Here is an 18,261-nt window from a genome sequence, read left to right on the forward strand (position 1 = left end):
TGCCCTGACACTTTCTTCCTCAAGTTCATTAGGCACATTTTCTATCTTCCAAGTTATCACAGATGAGTTTTGCCAAGGGCTTCATCACTACATAACATGGGATGGCATGTTTCCAGCTCTCCATGACAGTTTCCTCATCATCTGCGGCCTACTCATCCAACCACAGTCACATATTTTAGATTTACATGATGGCGGTACTCCACTTCTGCTAACAATTTCTGTGTTGGCCGGCTATTGCTACCATAATGCTGCAAAATAAACTACCCCCCGAATGCGTTACTTATAATAACAAGCACTTATGCTCGCATCCACAGGTCTGCTGGATGATTTTCATTCAACTGTTCTAGGCTGAGTTCAGCAAGTGATCCTGTTTTAGGTTGCATATTGACTGGGGTTGGCTCCAGGCTGTGTTTTGGGCTCAGGTCTCTCCCATCATTTCAGCCCAGCCTAAAAAGGGGTAGCAGCAACATGGGGGTAAGCTCTTCTTATGATGTTATCACTGGAGCACTAGCCCAGTTGAACTACACATTTAAAGCTTCTTCTCGCATCATATCCGCTAACATTCCAGTGGACAAAGCACATGACATGGCCAAACCTAACATCAGTGAAACAGGGAAGCATACTCTGTCCACAGTGGGAACGGGAAGGAATGAATTTTTTGCCGAATAATAATTCAAGCGATCACACTAGGATTCACTTTCAAGATACTGGTGTCAAACGGAGAAGGAAAAAAACATGGACATTTATCAAATGCCTTACTCAACGCATCTGGTTTTTCAATTTATTCCTCATAACAACTCTGTGACCAGGTTCCGACTAGTGGGATGCAAGTGATGTGTGCACTTCCAGACTGTATCCTTGAAAGAAATGGGCATGCTCTCCTGTTTCTCCTTTCCATCTCCTGCTGGCTGGGACGTGATGGTGGGAATTGAGGAGCCTCTTTGATCCCCCAGTGGAAGCCACATGTTGGTGATGGCAGGCTGCTTTCCCAATTCATTATGTGAATAAGAAACTTTGCTCTTGTTTAAGTCACATTAAAAAAAAAAAATCTTTGTTACAGCAGCTTCGACTGTACATGATACTTCTAGATTGTTACACAGTAGGGGAAAAACTACCTGGTTTAAACCACTGTATTTTTGGGTGTCTTTGTTAAAGGAACTTAGTTTGTTTCCCTTTTTTTTTGACTTTTTATTTATTTATTATCTTTTTTAAATCTTATTAAGAGCATTACAAATTTTATTTTTTGTTTTTTTAACTTTATATTTTATGTTGGAGTATAGCTGATAAACAATGTTGTATTAGTTTCAGGTGTACAGCAAAGTGATTCAGTTTTACATACACATGTATCTATCTTTTTCAAATTCTTTTCCCAATTAGGTTGTTACAGAATATTCATCAGAGTTCCCTGTGCTATACAGTAGGTCCTTGTTGGTTATCCATTTTAAATGTAGCAGTGTGTACCTGTCAATCCCAAACTCCCAATCTATCCCTCCCCCTCCCCTTCCCCCCACACTGTAACCATAAGTTCGTTCTCTGTGATTCTGTAATAACATAATTGATATAAATGTAAACATATCTAATCTAATGTATAGCATATAATTAATATAATAATAACTATTATAATTACTACCAATCAAGTGCGAGCCATAGCCAGGGCAGATTATCAAGCTCTCCCAAACTGTCTTAGTGCACAGGGGAGCGCCTCTTTCTTCTGCCTCCATATGGTAGTAGCTGCCTCTTCAGTGTAGTAGTTCAGTGTAGTAGTTGCCTCTGCCATCGTCAACTGTGGCCCACTTAGACTGCAACTAGGTTGTCTATCAGTGGTCCTGAGAATAGGAAGAGTTAGAGAGGTTTATGTGGGAGAACTCAGGCCTTGAGTGAGATATAGTGAGTGTGGTTGGGATGTTTCAGTGGTTTCCAAAATAAAATAGCAGAAGTGTTGTGTATTTTGTCCCCTTGGAACCACATAGTCTAGATTTTTAACTTATAGCTCAGTCCCTGCCAGACCCCTCTCAAATGCATATAGGTGGTTCAAGGAAAATTCATCACCATTTCTGGAAAAACAGCCTTACGTTTAATAGCCTATGGACAGAAGATCAAGAATATTCTCTATGCATAAGAAGAATAGTATATCTTCATTATATATTCAGGGTTTATGGAGAGATGTCATGAGACTGGCAAAAAGAGTAGCGACTGTGCCTCAAAGAAAATCTGTCCTTTGTTCCTGCAATAAGCATTTATTGAGCATTTTTACAAGCCGCATGCTTCGTTGGGGATACAAAAATGAACGAGATGTGTTTTCTACCTATAAAGTGCTCACTATCTCTTAGTTGCAAGAAGGCAACATATGTCATGCTTAAGAGAATGGACTCTGGAGTTGCTCTAGTTGGGTTCAATCCCTGGCTTTGATGCTTAGTAGCCTTATGACCTTGGGCAATTAAGTGATTTGTGCCTCACTTGCTTCCTCTGTCATATGGAGATAATAATGGCAATGTACTTCTTAGGGTGGTTTAAGCATTAAGTAAGTTAATACAGGTAAAACACTTAGAACGCTGGCTGGCACATACTAAGTACATATTCTACGTTGTCCACTATTATTCACTAGACCGTAAGCTCTGTGAGGACAGGGTATCTTGCCTGCTTTGCTCACTGCTGTATCTTTAGCAGCTAGTCTAGGGCCTGGAACCAGTAGGCATTTAATAACTATTTGTTGACTAAACTCATAGGTATTCAATTTATGTTTGCTGAATGGATAGATGATTGAATATAATGGCATTCAAGGTTTTTGTTCCTTGCAGACCCATCACCCTCCAAAAATGGGTTTTACTGAGCACTTACTATGTTCCAGACTCCATGTTAATTGATATCATTTAATTATCCACAAGTTTGATGAGTTAGTTATCATCAACAGTATTTATAGATATGGAAACTGAGGCTCAGAGAGATCAAAGTAACTGGCCTGAGGTCACACGAATGAATGCTAATTGAGAGATTCAGGATTTGAACACAGCACTTTCCTAGTCAGGTGCTCGTGCTTTTGAACCCCTGATCTCTCCTGCCTCCCGATGTCCTGTAGATGGGCGAGTTGATGGTGCCATCAGTGCTCTCACATGCACCGACCTGTGTTTCCTTGTGCAGGTGCCATCTGCAGCATGCAAAGGGAGTCGGGCACATTGGGAAAGAAAACACAGAAACCTGGTGTCTTGGCTGCCACGTGCTCTTCACATGGTTTACCAGCTGAGAACTGGAGAGCGAGCTTTGGCTCCAGAGTGCTGAACGGCTCATTGCTTCGGCTGCTCCTGTCTTCCTTCATGTTCAGGAAACAGAAGATGCAGTTGAACTTGGAGCTAATGGGTTTGTTCCATTCATTATTTACCCAGGACAGTGCTTTATCACAGGAGCTCCTGAGTGTTTGACAAAGAAGAAGGCATCTCATTAGTGCCTGAGAGGTTATGGGCTGGGCAGATGGTGGCTGTTTTCTTCTTTTCATGGACAGAAACACAAATGTCTCAGAGAATGCAGTGGAAGCTTAAATTCTGCAGACTTCAGCAGGCAAGTCAGACAATCCCTCTCTCTGCCCCTTTCCTTATCTTCTGTTAAATGTAAAATAAAACTCTTTCTAGCCGCTTGCTGTCAAGTTGGTATTTATAGGCAGTGCAGTCCTAAAGGGACAAGAGAGAGCAGTAGTTCCTAGATGTACCTTGATACACATTCTTGACTTAGCAGCTGACCGCAGCCCTGTGTGAGTAGATGGGGTGGGGGTGGGATCTGCAGGTGACCCGGCATCTTGAATCATTGGCAGTGGTGTCTATACATAACAAGGTGTCATGTAGTGTCAGATAACTCTAGTTAATTAAATCTAGGTCTTTCATCTCCAGGAACAAATGGCCAGAAGAACCATAACTTGATGATTTAATAATATCCTCATGTTGGATGGAAAATAATAATAATCACAATAATAGTAACCACGCTGATAACAATAGATAATATTTACTGAATGCTTCTGTATGCCCACATTGAGCTAAGGGCTTGGCAGGCCCTATCTAATTTAGTCATTAGGACAGTCTTATGAGGGTTTCTTGTAACAACAATTAAGCGCCTGCTATCTGCTCTTCATTGTTCTAGGCATTTGGGATAGATCAGTAAGAAAACAGTAGGGAAGAATAAACAATAGATGAAATAACTGAGTTATATGGTATGCTAGAAGGTGATGAGCTCTATGCAAAAAGAAAAAGAGCGGGGAAGAAATTATTTAGAGTGTGCAGAGGGACAGTTTGCAATTTTAAATAGGGTGTCATGGAGGAGGTGATGATGGATCAAAGACATGACAGAGGTGAAGGAGTGAGTGGTTCAGAGAACTGGAGGAAAGGGAGCCAGCAAAAGCCAGGGCTGAGTGCACGCTGGGTACTTCTGAGGAGCGGCAGGGGGGTGGGGGTGACGCAGTGTGGAGTGAATTGGGGGAGGAGAGCAGGAGATGCCACCAGAGAGGCGACGGAGGGCGCAGGTAGCGTAGGAATGTAATGAGGAGCCATCAGAGGGTTTTGAACAAAAGAATATGATCTGACATATCCTGGCTTCTGTGGTAGATGATTAATTTATCGTTCCTATGTTATAGCTGAGGAAACTGGGATTTAGGTGGGTTCACCTGCACAAGGCGACAGAGCCGGTAAGTGCAAGAGCGGGACAGACTTCCAGGTCTACCTGATTGCAGACCCCATACATTTTTTTTTTTTTTTTTTTTTTTTTTTTTTGAACGCTCCGCAGCATGTGGGATCATCCCGGACCGGGGCACAAACCCGCGTCCCCTGCATCAGCAGGTGGACTCTCAACCACTGCGCCACCAGGGAAGCCCCAAGACCCCGTACCTTTAATCACCACACTCTATTATTATATAATATACTCAACACTACCATTTCCCGCAAACAAATGACTTTCATTTGCTCCTCTTAAGTCTTCCCTCTGCTGCACCTGCCCCTCTGCTCCCTGTGCAACCATGCTGGGATGTGGTAATTTTTGTTCAATCTTGTAAAAAGCTTTAATTTCATGCTCTCAATGCACCCCCTTGCGTGTCTGATTATTTGCAGATTCATTCATACTAAGAGGGAATATTTTGAGGTCCCATCTTTCTCTTTTGTTACCCCACTAAGCGGGTGGTGAGTGTGTGAGGATCATGTTTCGGACTGTGGCCACTTTGGGACTAACAGAACAATTTCAGGCATTGGCCACTCTTAACATCCTCTTCAATGGCCTGGGGAGTTGATGGCAGAGGGATCATAGCCACTCAGTGGGAAATTGGGGCTTGTTTCATTCCTTTTCTTGGAACTAGCACGTCTGTCTCAGTAGGGGCCCCTTTAATGAATCAATTAAGGAGGGCATTATTATTGGAAGCTGTTTTCAGCCCAGTTAAAACCTTGCCACATGTCAGTTGCGATAATAAAATTGAGTTAAATCTCAATTTTTCTTTATTAGGGTGTTTATTAGAAGATTGAAACATTCATTAGCAGGAGTAAAGCCACACATCCATCTTCTGCTCATCAGAAGCACAGTGGAACCTGTATCACACTTAGGGTTAATGCGGTGGCCTTTTTTTATACGTGGAGCTGAGTTCAAACTCTGCTTCTGCTGCAGGTAAAAATAAATTCTTCAGGTCCACAACTCGCGGTAGGGAATTTTCTTTTGCCTTGTGTGACCATGGAAAAGTTGACTATGTTTTCTTGTTTAGGAGTAAGATAATGGGTCAATATTTGCTATATTGATGAGCCAAATATAAAGTTTGGGGAGGATAGAAACTCATGCCAGAATTTGTGATTAGCCCAGGGACTAAAAATCACAGATTTTGGAAGCTTTATAATTTTGGGCCATAAATATTTTCAAGTATATAGAAAAGCCCAAGGAGCAAATTGTTAACACCCATAAATCCCTCCAGCCTTATCAAATCTTAACATTTCCCTTATATTTACTTCCACATTTTTTTTGTTAAAGCATTACGGATTTAGTTGAAGCCTCTTGTGAAGTCCTCTCTGACCGGATTACCTGCCTCTACTCTGTTCCCAAGATTTAACTATACTCTGACTTTGGTATTTGTCACCCCTTACAAGTTTTTATACCATTACTCTACATAATGTATGTGTGTACTTATAACAATACATACTATTGTGTTTTTTTTTAACATCTTTATTGGAGTATAATTGCTTTACATTGTTGTGTAAACTACCAATGGCATTTTTCACAGAACTAGAACAAAAAATTTCGCAATTTGTATGGAAACACAAAAGACCCCGAATAGCCAAAGCAATCTTGAGAAAGAAAAATGGAGCTGGAGGAATCAGGCTCCCTGACTTCAGACTACTACAAAACATATTATTGTTTTGCTGCTTTCAAACTTTGTATAATTTTTTAGCATATAGTGTGTATCTTGTGTATATCTTTCTGTAGTTTGCTTTTACTCATGCAATATTTTGTTTTTGAGATTTATTCATGTTGACATACATAGGTTTAGTTTATTTTCTTTGTTGTATGTGTATTTACCTCAATTTATCCATTCTCCTGTTGCTGAACTTTTAAGATATTTCCCATTTTTCCTGATTACAAATAACATTGCAGTGAACTTCAGAGTATGTCTTTTTGCTCACACTTGCAAGAATTTCTCTAGGCTAGGGTTTTTCCAACTTAAAATTAAAAAAGGAAGAGATGCATTTTCCATCACAACGTAGTACATGCACATTTGCCTACTCACGTGCACACACACCACAAAGGAAAGCTTTGTGAGACAATATATCCTTTTACCCATGAAGCTCTGTGATATTTACTTTGATTTCTATTCTGTGAGACGATATATCCTTTTACCCATGAAGCTCTGTGATATTTACTTTGATTTCTATTCTGTTCTGTCTCCATTCTTTCCTATCCTATTCTATTTATTCCTTTTCCCACCCCTTTTTTAAAATTAAGAAAAAAGTGTTGGTTGTGATTCACTAAATTGATTCCTTGACCCAGGAATGGGTCACAGACTAAGTTTGAAAAACACTCTTCTGTGATATATTACCAGGAAGTAAGAATTTTGGACATCTTGGATTTTATTAGATATTGAGAAAGTACTCTCCTAAGTGGTGTACCTTTATTTTTAATGTTTTGGATGTTTTGCTTTAGGTGTATCTGTTTTCAGCAATAATAGTGGTATTAAAAACAAATACCAATATGATGTTCTCTGATGTTTTATTGAGAATTTAATCTGCATATACACACAGTGATATATCATATTTGGACTTATTTTAACATTTTAATTTTGTTTTTATCATTGTTTCCCCTTCTTTTATTTTTTGCCTTTTTGCCTTCTGTGAATTGATAAATTTTCTATATTCCCATCATCAACCCCTTATTTTTCCTCTGTTGGTTTAGAAGACTTCAGTAAAAAGACTGTAGTACTATTCTTTTATTGGTAGCTTCCCCTACCCTTAAAAAAATACACACCTCACTATAAATAATTATTAATAATTTCAAGTTGTTAAGTACTTTTATCCTTCTTTTTGAACATAATATGGACCTACCATCCTTTTCCATTGAGTATAACTCTTGCATCTTATCTTGTTATTGTGGTCCAAAGTTTAGCTTTACATTTTTTTATACATAAAAATGTTTTCAATTTTTATGACCAGTAGTTAATTAGATTTATCAGCTTAAATTATTTCCTGTTCTCATTTTTCATTTCTTGCATTCCATGTTTTCCTCTGTATTCACTTTTCTTTTTGCTGAAGTACATGCTTTTGTGCATGTTAGCAAGGATGTATGGATAATACATTCTTTGTCCTTTTGTGACTAAAAATTACCTTTATTTTGTCCCTACTCCATTTTAGCATGTCTATAATTCTAGCTTGATATTTATTTTTTCTCAGCGTTTAAAGACATAACTCCATTGTCAATTATCCTCTTTGTTGCTAGTGAGCAGTGTGTTGTCATTTTAAATGTCATTACTTTGTGGGCAATCTGGCTTTTCTCTCTGGGGCTCTGAAGTATTTTTCTCTCTTTTCTCTCTGATGTTCCATAGGTTTACTAGTGTCAGACATGGATTTATCTTTATTTTTCCTGCTCAGTAGTCAGTGGGCAGTCTTGATTTAATGACTCTTATATTATGAATTCTGGAAAATTCTTAGTTCTTTAACTTCTGGAACAGCACTGGAAATCTCTCATTCCATTCTCTATGCTTCTTAACTGCCTTTTAATTTATATTTTTGTTTTCTCTGTGATATTTTCTAGTGAATCTGTACAAAAATTTTCAACATATGAATTCTTTGAAAGTTCATTCTAGAGTTTATCCCATTATTTGAGATTTAAATTCAGTGATATCTCTCATTTATAAGATTCCCCTCCCCAGATTATTGAGGTATAATTGATAATACAAATTATATATATTTAAGGTGTACATGGTGATTTGATATATCTATACATTGTAAAATGAAATGATTATCACAATCAAGCTAATTGGGACCATTCTATTCCCATTTGGTTTCTGTAGTCTCATAATTACTTACTCTTTTTAAATGGAAGTTGTGACTTTATTAGTTTCTTTGAGTTTTCCAAACACAGCTTTTTAAAAGTCTTTGTCAGACTATTTCATAAAGGTAATTTAATCAGGGATGAATTCATGTTCAGTGCATGATTCTGTTAACTTTTTCTTAGCATTAGATTTCTTCATGTGTTTTGAAATTTTAGTTTTCTGGCTAAATATTGGTGGTTTCATCTCTCTCTCTCCCTTCCCCCTTTTACTCTTTGCTCATCTTCCGTGTCCAGTGGTTTTGTCATCTATTCCACCTTGCTTTTGCCACTCCAGGTTTAAATCACTGGGACTCTTGTTCTGAAGGGACATTGGTGGTAGCACAGATCCATTCACTATGACATGAGCTACTTAGTTCAATTTCTGATGGAGAGGATGTGTCTGGGACTTCCAGCAGCTCTAGATTTGTAGTGTACTAAAAGCTCTGGCCTTAGGGAGGTTGTGGGACAGGGAAGTCTCCCCACCAAACTCTGGGCCTGAAGCTGTGGGCACTCTTTTATTCCTCTGTCTAGATGGCCAACTTCCTGGCCAACTTCTTTGTATCCAGACCCAGAATTCAGCAGGCTGCAGCTTTAGTTCCACTCACCATTTTGGATTTCTATTCTACTTCTGGTTCACAGAACATTTATCTTGTTGTTGAGCTTGTTTCTGCCTTTTTTTTACTTTCTATTTTCATGTTTTGTCTCTCATCCATAAGTGTGTGGAGCAGAGAGTATGTTACAAAGTGTAAACTCCCTTGCATGCTTGCCCAGGAGTAACTGGTTTCCCTTCAGTGGTCTTTCTCATTTTCTTCTTCTTTCAATTTTTCAAAAGAGCTTGCAATATCCTCTGCTCCTCTTATCAAATCTAAGAACCAGATAGTTTTGAAGATTAGTTCTTTTTTTGTTACCACAATGTATAGTTAACATTCATCACCATACATAGTTACAATTTTTTTTCTTGTGGTGGGAAATTTTATTCTCATAGCAACTTTCAAATACATAGTATAGCATTATTAACTATAGTCACCATGCTGTACAGTATATACCCAGGACTTACTTATTTTATAACTGGAAGTTTGTTAGTTCTATTGGACCAAAACCTGAAGCTTAAATCCAAAGGCAGCTGAAGTACCATGGAAAGAGCACTGTTCTAGGTAAAGGAGATCTGGGTTTGATTTTGGCTGTACTTCCTTGGATTAGTCTTGCCACTTCTTTAAGGTTCAGTTTCCTTATCTGTAAAATGTAAATGGTAATCCTGCTTCTTAGGGCTGTGTTGAGGATGAAATGAGATAATGTGTATGTAAACGCACAATACCTAACAGGTGCTCAGTGATTGTTTTTTTTTTTTAACACAGAGAAAAATCAAAGGGATTTGGCTACAAATGCCCAAAACACTGGGTCCTTGGATCCCAGTCTCAATCCACATTTGTGTAACTCCACCTGGAGGCTGGCCCCCCTCCACTTTTCCCTACCTTCAAGATTTCTGCAGGCAGGAAGCAATAGAGGAGCATTGTGAGTTGGTAGAAAAGCCCCATGGCAAAGGTGATGGAGCCCTGTTTCACATCTGTATGATAGATACTGCTCTGAAGAAAAATGACTTTCTGGGATGCATCAGGTTTTGCACATTCAGAGGTAGACGTTCTGAAGACTTGTAGTCAGAGTACTAGGGGTTGGGACATGTGGCTTATCCTATTTTCTCTCTCTTTGATATTTTTCTCTTTAGACTCTACTTGGAGGCTTCTCAGTACTGTCCCTTACAGGATTCTTTTCCATCCCTTCCTGTACTCTCTTCTACCTTAGCGTTCCCCTGGTTTTCTCTTTCAAGGTGATCTTGGGTGGCCTCGGCCTGCAGTGGCTTGAAGCAGGATTTCGGTTCCTGGCCAGAGACTGACGTCAGGCTGTGGCCCTGAGAGCCCTGAATCCTAACCACTAGACCACCAGGGACCAGTGGCTAGTTATAAGGTCCTGGCCCGTCAGCTGCGTAGAAATGAATTTCCACCTAGTGATGGAAAGTAGTGAAACAAGTAAAGTGTTTATTAGGAGGAAAAGGGGTACGTGTGGACTCAGAGAGAGAGTTGCATCTTCGTGGTAGTTTAAATCACTTATATGGGGCATTTCTTCTGGGCTTCCTCTGACCAATCATCTTGCTTTGCCTGGTTCTGAGTCCATATTTGGCCTATCTCAGGGTCCTCCCAAGTATGTGCGCACATCTCTTAGCCAAGATGGATTCTAGTGAAAAGGCCTTTGCATGGGTTGACATCACTCCATTTTGACATCCAAGGAGCCTCTCTGTGCATGTATAGTCGGGAAAGTCTCCTTGACCTCTGAATGAGGAATATGTGGTCTTTTATCTCTTATCTGGGTAGGGCTCAGCTTTTCTTCCCTCCTGTTATTTTGGAGTATCTGTGCATGGGGGATGAACTGCAGCTGCTCAGCCTGGGGTCCATCTATCTCCTGCCTCAAAGGCTCCTCTTTCATTCCGTTTGTGTTGAAGAGTTTGCACAGTGTTGGGGAGAAGGGATAGACTCCTGTCTATATCCCATAAGGGGATCCTTTCATGGCCAATGAATAGGGAGAGTGTCAAATTCTTATTCAAATCTTTTTTCCCTTTCTCCTTTCCTCCTGATTCAAGTGTCTTCTTACTGCTGTACACCTGTCTGTTGTTATTTCTAAAGGAAGTTGTGTGATCCTAATTCAACTCTAACCCTAGTCCTAAACTTTTTGCAGAATCTTCAACCTAAATGCTCTCTAACTGTAAAAAGGACATGCTGTAACACTTTTAGTAGGGATGCTAGGGAAAGTGGCATCTATACGGTTCAAAGTTTGGGCACCATTTGAAAAGAGAATGATTGAAGAACATTACTGTAGAAATTAAGGCATTCACATCTATTCATACAAGAGAGAAATTGTCAAAAAAAGTGGTTCCCCAGATTGGCTGTGCAGAAGAGTATTCTGGGTATCTTGTTTAAGCCTCAGATTTCTGGTCCCTACTTCAGAATTACTGAGTCAGAATTTCTGGGGATGGGACCTGGTAATCTGGATTTTTATCATGGGGCATTGAGCAGGGCACAGATGATTCTGATGCGGTCTATTATTGTGAAATACTGGACAAAATGACCCTAAGATCTGTCATAGTGTTACATTGAGTTGGGACTCTCACAGAATCTTAGATTTCAGTTAATATTTTAAAAATATTTTTGTCAAAGGAGGGATGAGTTGGTTCAAGTAATATCCTGACATCTTGCTGAAAGATAAAGATCTTAATTCTCTAGTTCCTTAAAAACCACCCCCAAACCTAATAAACAAAACCCATCTATCCAAAGCTAAGCAGATCATGAATAGACCTGCACTCGCATGCCAGCAGAGTGGGGGAGAAGTAGTCTGTTGTTTCTTGAGGGTTGGGACATGGGTGATGAATTTATTTCACACATTAGAGCAGTTGTCCTCAACCTGGCTGACTATTAGAAGCACTCTCCAGAGCAATTAGGTCAGAATCCCTGGAGGCTGGGCCCAGGTGTTGGTATTTTTAAAGAGCACCCTCAGGTGATTCTAATATGTAGCTGTGCTGAGAGCCACGGCATTAGAGGAGATGTGCTCTCAGGGAAGCAACACAAGCGAATCTCCCTGGGTAAGAATAGCAGCTCATTTCTCATTTAAACAATCAAGCTGGGTGGGCTTATTCTCTGGAAACTTTGAGGAGACTAGACGGGGACTGAGAGGAAAAAGGAGTGAAACAGAACCTGATTTTCACTTTAATTTGGAAGGAAGCTAGAAATGCTGGATGAGCTTTTTCTAATGTCCTCAAATGTATCCATGTCTCTATTCCCACCAACACCCACCAAACTACTAAGTGAATGACTCTGATTTAAGCCTAACCTCAAAGAAACCAAAATAGAACAATATTTATAATAACCATATTCTGGAGCTCTTTTGATGAGGCTAACCTGTGAAGCAGGCAGACTGCAGAGAATCTTCTTTCTTTCTTTCTTTCCTTTTTTTTTTTTTTACTGCAAAAAGCTTTATTGTTTCCATTTGTTCCACAGCTTGGGAGAGGGCTCCAGGGTGTTTAAAAAGCTGCCTGGCGGCAGCAGAGAAAACCTCAGGTGGAAACCCTGACACCAGGGGGATGCGGAGAGGTCCCCCAAAGGCCACTGGGCTCCAGAGGCTCTAGTTGTGCTTGAGGGTGAGCCTTGGAAGACATACTCGCTCAGCCCAGCCTGGGGGCCACCAGCCCGCGGAGGGCAGTCAGGTGTTCTCCATCTTCTTGATGAGTTTTACCTCCTCATCTAGGAAAGTGGTTTGTTACTGAACGCAAGCTCGTGTTACCCACATACAGTGAGGCCAAAGAAACTTTGAAATGTTGGAGTTTGGAGCAGAGAAAGGTTTATTGCAGGGCCATGCAAGGCGAAGGGTGCTTATGCACCCCAAAACCCTGAATTCCCTGAAGGATTTCAGCAAAGCATTTTTAAAGGCCAGGTGAGGGGGAGTGGGGGGTGGTCGCAGGGTGTGTGATCAGCTCGTGCACAATTCTCTGATTGGCTGATGGTGAGGTAACAGGGCGGAGTCACAGGGGTTAACATTATCAACCCTTAGGTGCCGGAAGGTCTGGGGGCTACGTGCTCATTAGTAAATTTCCCCCAGTTGGTGGTGGTTTTTAGCATCTGAAATACTCTGGAAATGGGCATGGGATACTATTATCCAGGCACTTCAGAGAGGAGCCGCAGCAGCGGATGTGAGCCAGGGGTCTGTCCTGGGAAGGCCTCGGTGGGTCCTGCTCTGTTACAGTTCTCTAAGAAGCCAAAAAGCTGGGGGCATGTGCAGGCAGAACTCAGGGCATGCAGACCCCAAACGGCCTGGTTCAGGTTCTTCTCCAGGGCCACCGTGGCTTCCCTGGTGTCCAGGGCTTTTCCCCACTCATCTTGGGATGGCTTTGGCATGTCCCAGTAGAGGGAGCAGCCTCTGCACTGGTTTTGCATCTTCAAGAGACGCTGGGCACCCTCGAGCTTTTCCCCTCTGCCAACTCGCAAAAGATGTGGCCCAGGCCCCCCGGAGCACCACTGTCGCAGTTAAAATAGAAGCCCGGAGAGAGGTATGTGTATGTGGCAGGCCCTCAGTTGTAGGTTGCCCTGGCGGCTGACGGCGTCCTGGGGGCTCATGGTTGGTGGATGAAAAGAAGCTGACCACAAAACCCAGTGCTGGCTGGCCCTGGAGGCCTAGGACAGCTGAGAACGTGGTCCTGGAGGCTGTGACTAGAAAGGAGGTTACGGGGTGGTCAGAGGCTGGAAGAAGGGGAGTCCCTGTCCTGTCCAAACGCTGTTGCAAGAGACAAATCCACGGGGGTGCCAGACTACTGCCTTATCCTCACTTTTTTGGAAAAGAAATAGGGAAGTTAGTTAAAGGTGGGAGGCAGGGCTAAAAGTAGGGCTGGGGTCTGTTGAAGTAAATTTCTAGGCCCATTATGGTACTGCTGCAGCCTGGGGTAGCATAAAGATCACTTTCTTGCCCCTGGAAATACTCCTTCTGAGCAGAAACGGTCGTCAGCCTATACCCCAAAGCTGAGCCCACTCTGGGCCTTCTGCACACAAGGTTGATTACATGACCCCAGCCAACCATATTTTCTGTTTCTTTCTTGTTCTTTGTTCTTTATCCTATAAAAGCTTCTTTCTTTCTGTGCCATCTTGCAGTTCTCTGAAGGAAGACCATCTACTACAGGAGGTATTAAATAAAGTTTGTGTGTATCACCTAAGTATTTTTTTTGTGTGTGTGTGTGCGGTACGCGGGCCTCTCACTGTTGCGGCCTCTCCCGTTGCGGAGCACAGGCTCCAGACGCGCAGGCCCAGCGGCCATGGCTCACGGGCCCAGCCGCTCCGCGGCATGTGGGATCTTCCCGGACCGGGGCACGAACCCGCGTCCCCTGCATCGGCAGGCGGACTCTCAACCCCTGCGCCCCCAGGGAGGCCCCTCTAAGCTTTTTTTTAAAATCTTTTTTTTTTTTTTTTTAACAGTTTCTGTCGATGAGGAATGTGCTCCGAAGCTGACTGCTAGCAGCCTGACAACAACCGCACTGGTGAGGCGCCCCTGAGCCCTTTGAATTACTGTTCTTCTCATCCGTACCGAGGGCCCTGGGCAAGGCACTCTCGGATTTGAGCGCCACTTGCTGTGTGCAGCTCTCTGATCCCTACTTTATTTTTTTAAAAAACATGCCTCCTGGATAGGTTCTCGGGACCTGTAAAAGTTCAGGATAGTTATATTGGGAATCCACAATGGATGACAGCTGTTCAGGAAGTCTCAAAGCCTAGAGGTAAGTCCACAGCATAAACTGCTAGGGGACTTGGGAAAACAAATTTAGAAAAGAAGTTCAGACTGCTTTGACCCTCCGTCTAAGTAGGCACAAGTCAAACTATTAAAAGCCATCAGGGCGTCTGCCTCTACAAAGAAATCTTCTATGAAAGAAAGGAAAGGCCTCTTATTGCTGATGGTGATCTCAGAAGACAAAGATGCAAAACCTTGGGATGTTTTGCCAACTTTCCCAAATCAAAGTCTCCTTTAAAAGAACTGAGGTGTAATTGGCATAGAACATTATATTAGTTTCAGGTGTACAACATAATGATTCAACATTTGTATATATTGTGAAATGGTCACCACACTCAGTCTAGTAACATCTGTCACCATACATAGTTACAGTTTTTTTTCTTATGATGAGAACTTTTAAGATTTACTCTTGGCAACTTTCAAATATGTAATACAGTATTACTACCTATAGTCACCATGCTGTATATTACATCCCTATGATTTATTTATTTTATAACTGTTTGTAAAAGCTTGTACCTTTGATTCCCTTCAGCCATTTCTCTTCCCCCCACTCCCACCTCTGGCAACCACCAATTTGTTCTTCGTATCTATGAGATTGGTGTTTTTTTTGTTTTTGTTTAGATTTCACACAAGTGAGACCATACATTGTCTTTCTCTGTCTGACTTTATATTTCATTAGCATAATGCACTTGAGGTCCATCCATGCTGTTGCAAATGGCAATATTTCATTCTTTTTTACAGCTGAATAGTATTCCATCGTGCACATATATACCATATTTTAGTTATCCATTCATTCATTAGTGGGCACTTAGATTGTTTCCATATCTTGGCTTTTGTAAACAATGCTGCAATGAACCTGGGGGTGTAGATAACTTTTTGAGTTAGTGTTTTCATTTTCTTTGGGTAAATACCCACAAGTGGAATTGCTGGATTATATGATAGTTCTATTTTTAGTTTTTTGAGAAACCTCTATACTGTATTCTGTACTGGTTGCACCAATGTACACTCCCAGCAACAGTGCACAAGAATTCCCTATTCTCCTCATTCTCACCAACACTTGTTACCTCTTGTCTTTTTGATAATAGCCCTTCTGAGAGGTGTGAAGTGACCTCTCATTGTGGTTTTGATTTGCTATGTCCCTGATGATTACTGATGTTGAGCACCTTTTCATGTACTTGTTGGCCATCTATAAGTCTTTTTTGGAAAAACGTCTGTTCAGATCCTCTGCCCTTTTTAAAAATCAGATTCCTTTGCTGTTGAGTTATATAAGAGTTCTTTATATATCTTGGATATTAAGCCCTTATCAGGTATTATTTGCAAATATTTTCTCCCATTCAGTAGGTTGCCTTTTCAACTTGAGTTGATTTTTGTGTATGGTATAAGATAGTGGTTCAGTTTCACTCTTGCATGTGGCTGAGTTCTCTGCCTCTGCTTCTAAAAAATTCTCTATTGATTCCAGCTTCACTCACCCATTTTAGCTGCTAATCCTATTCGTGAGGAAGCAGAAAGGAATGTCTTACACCCTTCCTTGGCCCAGCACAAGCCTCAACTTTCAGGGCTGTATAACCCTCAAAGAGAGTAGCAGCACCAAAGACAGCTTGCGGGGAGGTGCCATCCTCACCGCCATTAAAACTCTGTCTAAGCTGCAGCAAAGGAAAGCAGTGTGCTTGTCGGGCAATGCAGCCTTGAAACAAGCCACACAGCTAGTTCCTCCCTCCACACCCCTACCATATAGACATTCTGGACCCTCTGTCTACCTTTTCCACCCCAATTGTCTCTCCCTCATGAACTCTGCTGTACAAAGTCGGCCACATGCAGTTTTGTCCTTCTTAAACGCTGCCTGTTCTTGTATTACGTCTTCTCCCCAAAACGGCTGCACACAGAGGGCTAAGGACCTGCTCTCACCACTTTTGTCTCTGACCCAAAGCCCAGTGTGGTAGGTAAGCCACGAGTGCTTGCTGGTGGAATGGACTTCCCACCAGCGCCCTTCCCTCTCCATTTTTCCCTTCCACCTCTTGCTTCTGGTCTGCAACGGCAGCCTGCAGGCACAATGCTCACTTCTAGCAATGCTGTTTCAACCTAAGCTGGAGGGGAGAGGTTTGACCTGAGAAACATAAAGACATAGCTGAGGGGAAAATATGGCCAAGAAAACATTCATGACCAGCTGAGTCACCGTCACACAACATTACATTGTGACAGCATGAGGGCTCCCAGCAGGGGCCCTGCAGAAATAATCTTTCTTTTCTGAAGGCACTGTGGGAAGGAGGGTGACTGAGCTGAGGACGTACCCTGGGTTGGGGGCAAGCTGGCCCTTTAAAGGCCATGAATGGCCGCTCAGAAGCATGGAAGGTTTGCAACCAAACGGTCCCCTCCAAACTGGAGTTCCCTGAGTGCGTGTATCAGAAGAAAGGCTGCATTAGCGGGTTTGGAGAGGGAGCAAAGACGCTAATGAAGCGTGGACTGGCTGCTTTCCGCAGAGCCTTCTGGGCACCACGCCACCATCTCGCTTTCTTTCCTCCCCATTTATTTATTTATATTCTTAATTAATGGAAATTTCAACTCCCATTAGATCAGGAGGAGTGAGTAATAAACAGCCGGGGCAGCAGCTCTACTGGGGAAGGGCAGAGGCTTCTCTTTCTGCTCCCAGATTCCAGTCACGTGACTGGCTTGGGTTCAGGGAGAGAAAAATCCATATGCTGGTTCTATGTATGAGAGCCAGGAGCCTGGGCCGACAGGCCACTGACCTCCACGGTATCTGAGTTTACCTTTAGGCATCTTTTAGCCGTTCCCTGTTTAGCTGTGTTGCAATCAGGTGGCCCAGGTTTGAATCCTATCTGATCGCACAATCAGGTAACCTTGGGCAAGTTAATCAGCCTTGGCTGTGTCTCCTTCTTCTCTGCTAAAGAGAGTAATAGTATCTGTTGCAGAGGGTAGTTCTGGGTCTTAACTGAAGTCATGTGTGTGAAGTGCTTGGCACAGTGCCTGGTTTGAAGTGAGTGGTCACTGGATGGGAGCTCCTCTCATCATCATCTGGCATGTGCACATATCAACATGGCTCCTCCCTCGGGTGCCTCAAGCAGTCCAGTGGAAGCTCCTTCCAGGAGTAGGGCTGGTGAGCCCCCTCTTTCAGGAATGTCCCAGACAGTCCTCTGCTGGGTTCTGGCATCTGATTTGGGAATGGCAGTGCGAGTTGGGTTAGGTGGGGTTTCTGAACCCACAGTCTTGAATTTCAGATCTATTGGCATCACTTATGAAGCTTGAAAACCTCTGCCTGGGTATAACCCAGGGCTCCGATGTTCACATGGGTCTCAGGCTCAGCCAGAAAGCCATTGATGGACTGGGACATGGTGAGTCATAGAGCTGGAAGTAGTCACTGATAGCCCATAGCAAGAGGACAGCTCCCCAGCTTGGCTTCAG

The 18,261-nt window shown here is 42.3% G+C and overlaps 1 pseudogene; it reads right to left on the minus strand.

The window, feature by feature from the left end:
* Positions 1–12,699: 12,699 nt before the first annotated feature.
* Positions 12,700–16,317, minus strand: LOC112408920 (ferritin light chain pseudogene; annotated as a pseudogene).
* Positions 16,318–18,261: the final 1,944 nt, after the last annotated feature.

The sequence above is a fragment of the Neophocaena asiaeorientalis genome, unplaced genomic scaffold, assembly GCF_003031525.2.
Source record: "Neophocaena asiaeorientalis asiaeorientalis breed wild unplaced genomic scaffold, Neophocaena_asiaeorientalis_V1.1 scaffold182, whole genome shotgun sequence".
NCBI classification, from domain to species: Eukaryota; Metazoa; Chordata; class Mammalia; order Artiodactyla; family Phocoenidae; genus Neophocaena; species Neophocaena asiaeorientalis.